The sequence below is a fragment of the Vulpes vulpes genome, chromosome 10, assembly GCF_048418805.1.
Source record: "Vulpes vulpes isolate BD-2025 chromosome 10, VulVul3, whole genome shotgun sequence".
Taxonomy (NCBI): Eukaryota; Metazoa; Chordata; class Mammalia; order Carnivora; family Canidae; genus Vulpes; species Vulpes vulpes.
In genome coordinates, this window is record NC_132789.1 from 56,239,458 (window position 1) to 56,245,500 (window position 6,043).

The 6,043-nt window shown below is 51.7% G+C and overlaps 1 protein-coding gene across 12 annotated transcripts in view; it reads right to left on the reverse strand.

Annotated features, from left to right (window-relative positions):
• The window catches only part of CHD8 (chromodomain helicase DNA binding protein 8), a 61,310-nt gene extending 56,971 nt beyond the window's left edge, over positions 1 to 4,339 (reverse strand). For 3 of the 12 annotated variants that reach the window (XM_072724392.1, XM_072724389.1, XM_072724378.1), the window contains exons 1-2: positions 4,202 to 4,298; positions 3,220 to 3,641 (exon numbers count right to left, since the gene is read on the reverse strand). The gene's annotated coding sequence lies outside the window, so the exon portion shown is untranslated. Of the gene's footprint in view, positions 1 to 3,219; positions 3,642 to 4,201 lie in introns of all 12 variants that reach the window. The other 9 variants (XM_072724388.1, XM_072724386.1, XM_072724376.1 and 6 more) reach the window with 5 other exon arrangements.
• Positions 4,340 to 6,043: the final 1,704 nt, after the last annotated feature.

Sequence of the window (6,043 nt, forward strand, 5' to 3'; positions counted from 1 at the left end):
AAACACAGTCCTATTACCACCTAGTAATTTCAGTAGTATGTCATTTAATTACTTTTTAAAAATGAAATAAACACTAAGATACCAAATGAAATGAAGCCATACAGAATAAATTTCTGTGGAAATATACAGAGGGGATAATTCAGGGATGTCTCATTCTTTTTATTTTTTTTTTTAATTAATCAATTTCAGAGAGAGAGAGTGCACCCAAGCCAGTGGGGGAAGGGGTAGAAGGAGAGAATCCTCAAGAAAACTCCCTGCTGAACAGAGTCTGACTCTGGGCTCAATCTCACCACCCATGATCAAGACCTGCGCTGAAACCAAGGTGCCCACCCCCCCCCGCCCCAGGGATGTTCCATTCTTTCAATGATAAAGCCAATCTTTTCCTAATAATTATGCATAAGCATAAGTAATCTTTAAAATTTGGGGTTGTTTTTGGGACACCTGGGTGGCTCAGCAGTTGAGCCTCTGTCTTTGGCCTAGGGCATGATCCTGGGGTCCTGGAGTCTCCACACTGGGCTCCCTACAGGGAGCCTGCTTCTCCCTCTGCCCGTATCTCTGCCTCTCTCTCTCTTTCTCTCTGTCTCTCATGAATAAATAAATCTTTAAAATCTTTAAATCTTAAAAAAAAAAAAAAAGATTATGAGTGAGTCTGACGTTCTGGAAACTCCTATCAAACTAATGAGAATATACTTAGTCTGAATTTGTAGGGGTTAGATCATCGTCTAGATTCTCTACACCACTCTACTGCTTGGAATGTATTCCAATATATCCGTCCCTGCTGAAGACCAACATAAAGTAATTATCTATGCCAGTCTTTCTGTTTATGCCTGCTGGACTTTTTTTATTATTATTATATCGTAATGACCTACATTGGTGAGTAGAAATGAATTGCTTTATTTTTAAAAGTCTCCCGCTGCATTCTGAAGAATTAAGATATTTTAAAATTAGTCTAAAAGAAACTGAATAAAAGGCACTGAATTATCAGTCTAAAAAAAAAGATATTTTAAAGTTGACCATTTTGCTTCATGTGACAAACAACCGAGTCTAGTGAAGGATAGAAAGCAATGGATAATAAAAAGGGCAAAAGAAATGTTACCTACAGAACAGCTTCATGAGGAATCTCAGAGACTAACACACTTTGTAGTTTAAATTGAAAACAGTAACTACAAAGAGACAGACTTATTTTGCCACACGAATACAATGAAAATCTTAAAGGCTATGTGAAATAGAGTGAGAAAATGCACACAAAAAAGCTTAATTACAACTTGATTGTACAGTTGTACACACAAAACAAAACAGAACTTAAGGTAGGGAAAGGTCATCCAGGATAAAATTTAGAACGTAATAAATGATGAAATAAACCTTCAGGCAAAAGTAAATGGTTGATGCACCAGCTTTGTTACATAAAAATACAACTGTCACTTGAGTACCAGATACCAAAAGAACATATCATTAAAATTAGGGTCTCTTTGCATCTCTTAAAAAGCCTCAACAGGGATGCCTGGGTGGCTCAGCAGGTTGAGCATCTGCCTTTGGCCCAGGGCGTGATCCTGGACTCCCCACATCAAGTCCCACATTGGGCTCCCTGCATGGAGGCTGCTTGTATCTCTGCCTCATTCTCCGTGTCTCTCATGAGTAAATAAATAAAATCTTAAAAAAAAAAAAAAAAGCTTCAGTTAGAAGCAAAGAAAGCCCCAATATCAGTGAATTAAAAACAAAAAGTGAACAAAATTGTAACAGGAGGATGAAAGGAAGACCACCAACTTTGTGAGGAAAAAGAATAAAAAATTAATTGAAGAAAAGATATAAAAAGTTAAGCCAAGAAAAATAAGAAATGATACTGTATTATTGAATCGACTGCTAATGGTAAAACAGTAAATACTAGGTCCGTCACAGTCGTGCAAGGCAGGTCATGCAAAGACCTGCAGATCCGGAACTTGCCCAAATGCAGGTCCAGAAGTGGAGTGACCCTTAAGGTTAAGGATGCCGGGCCAGAAAGTATCTGAATTGTTTATCCTCCAGGTATCAGGTCAATGCAGGCTCAGAAGACAGCTGGACTCTTGCAGGGCGGTGGACAAACAGTATCTTGGAAGCATTAACGATCATCTGCGTGTTCTACAAATGTTACGGTCCTTCCACAGATGATAATATCAAATCTCATTCTTTCAGTAAACAAGTTTAGTTCTCCGCACCCACACAGTAATCTTAAGTGATAGTTTAGCTTAAAAAAAAAAAAAACAAAAAAACTCCCCCTCGTCAAAAGAGATGGGTACAACGGTCTCTTTTAAAGACTGACTTGGGGATCCCTGGGTGGCGCAGCGGTTTGGTGCCTGCCTTTGGCCCAGGGTGCGATCCTGGAGACCCGGGATCGAATCCCACGTCGGGCTCCCGCTGCATGGAGCCTGCCTCCCTCTGCCTGTGTCTCTGCCTCTCTCTCGTTCTCTCTCTGTGTGACTATCATAAATAAATAAAAATTAAAAAAAAAAAAAAAAAAAAGACTGACTTGCCTCGCCATCCTACATTGACTACGGGCAACTATCCTACGCGTCAGCCCCTCATGTTAAGTGTCAAAGCTCTTTCCTCTTATAACCAAACCCCTGCACAAAGCCGAGATTTCCCCACCCAGTCATCTGCTGGCGCCTCTTTCCTCTTATAACCAAACCCCTGCACAAAGCCGAGATTTCCCCACCCAGTCATCTGCTGGCGCTGCAGAGGAGGCTATCCCAGAAAATACATCTACGTTTCCTGGCGATTCACGAGCAGCTCAGATTGCTTTCCATTTCTAGCCTTTTCTATCCACGTCTAAATAGGTGGATTCTGTCAATTTGGGAACGGACAAAATCAAAAGGCCAGATGCACAGGTCGGACCACACCTGCGGGAGGTGTGAGTTGTGCAAGTACCCACACGCTATTACATTGAATCCCTGTTCGGGTGTTACACCTTCCCCGGGGCCTGATGCACCGCACACACCTACCCTCTCTTTGGCCCGCGGCCTTCCTCATGCCTTGCCCCTCTTGGTCTCCTTACACAGAAAAACGTTTTCTTTAGGAACCCGTTTTAAAGGGGGGTGGGATGAGTCCAAAACACCACGATTTGTGCGGAAGCCTGTTTGGTGAGCCCTACCAACGAAATTCCGGGGCAGAAGACGTAGCTCATTAACTGACAGAGCCCTCCGACGTCTCGAGGGTCCCGAACCGGACAGGCCAGGGAATCCCTACCTGAGTTGACAGGCCCAGAGCAACAGAGGAGAGCGATCGTGTGTGGATGCCGGTTGTGAGGGGAGGTTGCAAGGGAGCCTGGCCGCGCTGGGGTCTGGAGCCCTGCGCCAGGACGCCTCATGGAGCTCCAGGTCTCCGACTCCTAGCTCCCTACGCTCAGTCGCTGGGAGAAACGGCCGACCCGCTGGACATGCATGCACCTGCCCTGCACTCCTCGGAAGACCTTCCTCCCTTCGCGACGGCCGCTTAAGGGCAAGAGCTGCTGCTGCTGAGGCTGCTGAGGCTGCAACGGCTGGAAAATTCTCTGCGACACTAGACACAGGTAAACGAAGGTCCAGCATCCGCTCCGAGGCAGGGGGAGGGGTCTCCGGCCTGGAGAGAGTTTACATAACGCCAGGCCAGGCCCCGCGGGCTCTGCGGACCTGTCAACGGAGACGCGAGGCCTGAGCGGCCCTGTCGCCGCCGCCTCTCCACACGCACCCCCGCGGCGCTCGCACCCGGTAACCGGCAACGACGGGCGCCGGCCCGCCCCGAGCTTTCCGACCCACCTCCATCGTCAGAACAAAACCAACAAACAAGCAAGAGAGAAAGGAGAAAAAAAAAAAAGAAAGAAAGAAACGGAAAAAAAACAAAAAACAAAAAACCCACCACAACTACCCTGACCTCCCACTTCTGGGTCCAAAGCGCGGTGACCCGGGGGCCGGGGGGTCTCGTCGCCGCCGCCAGCGCGCACCACGCCCGGGACGCGCTGACAGGCCCCGGCGCCCCGGCGCCCCCCGGCCCCTCACAAAGAGAAGGGGGCGGCCCGGAGCAGCCCCCCGCGCCTAACCCCTCACGCCCCGGCGGCGCGGGGAGCGCGGAGCTGGGAGCGCGGAGCCCGGCGCGGGCGGGCCGGGGGCTCCCAGGGGCCCGCCCCGGGCGCCGCGGCCGCGCAGGGGCCCCCGGCGCAGCGCTGACGAGCCGGCGCGAGCGGGAGCCCTACCTGAGCCAGTCCCGCGGCGTCCCTGCCAGCCAGCGCTTCCCCTCACCGCGTCGGAGAACAAGGCGCCTTCCGGCGGAGCATGGCCAGCCCTCGCCTCAACCTAGCTTGCTGCCAGTCCGTGCGCCGCAGGCCCCGCCCACCTCCGGGACGCCCGCCAATGGCAGGGCCGGCCCCGCCCCCCCAGCAAGGTAGTGTGAGCGCCATCCCGGAAGTCCCCGGAGGCGGGGAGGTCCTGCAGGGCCGATAGGGATACGTAGGCAACCACGGATGTGCCTGAGTGGAAATAAGATCTGGCGGCCGCGGGCCCCGCTGTTCGGCTCGCGGGCGTGCGGGCCCCCGCCGGCTGCGCCCCCGCCCGCCGCCGCTGGGGGCGCTGCGGGCCGCGCGGCCTGGCCCCGGGCGGGGGCGGCCATCTTGGGTCGGGCCGCCGGGACGCGGAACCTGGGGCGGGCCGCGCCGACGTGCTTTGTGCGGTCCGGCCGGGCGGTCGGGAGCGGGGCCCGGTGCGACCGGCGGCGGCCCCCCCACCGTGGAAGGGAGGAGACCCACCGCGTCACGGCAGCAGCAAAAACAGTATTTTTTTTTTTTGGAATGCGAACGGGTTCCCGCGCAGCCGCAGGGTGACCCTCTGTGCCCCCGCCGGCCCGCTGAGCCCCAGGTCACGTGGGGGGTGGCGCGAGCGGGGCCGCCGTCGAGGCAGCGCGCCCCGCGGCCTGGGAGCCCCGGCCACCAGCTCGGGTGGAGGGAGCACCGACCGTGTCTGGTTTGCGTCTTCGGCCCGAACGACACCCGCCGCAGGAAGCCGCGGTGGGCGGTAGGGGAGGGGACGGCCTGCCCAGGAGGCCTCCGCCCGCGGGGACCTGTAAGTACCAGGCCGCACGGCTCGCCCCGAGCGGGACCGCAGCGGCCCCTCCTCCTCCTTTTCCAAGTTTTCCCAAGGTGGGGCCTGAACTCAGGACCCCGAGATCAACAGTCCGTTTTTCGGGACCCCGGGGTCTCGGGATCGAGTCCCGCGTCGGGCCCCCTGCATGGAGCCTGCTTCTCCTTCCGCCTGCGTCTCTGCCTTTCTCTGTGTGTCTCTCATGAATAAATAAATAAATAAAATATATTTTTAAAGAAAGAGTCCGTTTCTCTATCACCTGAGCCGGACATGTGCCGGTGCTGGCCTTTGACAGCCAAGCATGCCCTCATCAGACCTCCCCTTCTTCACACGGGCTGGGGAATCTGCTTCCTATCATGTTTCATGACCATGACCGTGTCTCTCTGATCACCAGCAACGATCAATAGAGGTTATGAATTTGCCCAAATAACTTTTCTCATGCTTCCCTTACATGGATGAAATACCCAAGTATAGAAGGTTAGGAGTGTTCTGGGGTTTTAAGTTTAAATTTTTTTTTTTTTTTGTAAGTAATCTCGGCACCCAACATGGAGATTGAACTCACAACCCTGAGATCGAGTCCCACCCTCTTCCAACTGAGTCAGCCAGGTACCCCTCACTTCCTGAAATTTTAAACTAATGACAGAAACCTTGGAGGTTGGGAGTTTATGTACAGAAACTAGAAAGTTACAGTTTTGCTCCTGGCAGAGGGGACAGGCTAACCCCAAATTCAACAGCCTCAGATCCTTTTTGGAATGAGGTAGGATTTTTTTGTTTTTTTAAAGTATAGTCAAAGCACTACCCTAAATGTCCTCCAACTTTCTGTGGTGTAATGTTAACTAATTATTACTAATACAAGGAGGTAAATCTAGTATAAAATGAATGTATCTGCATTTGTTGTGATGAGCACGAGGTGAAGTACATAAGTACTGAATCTATTACTATATGTTAACTGAAATTTAAAT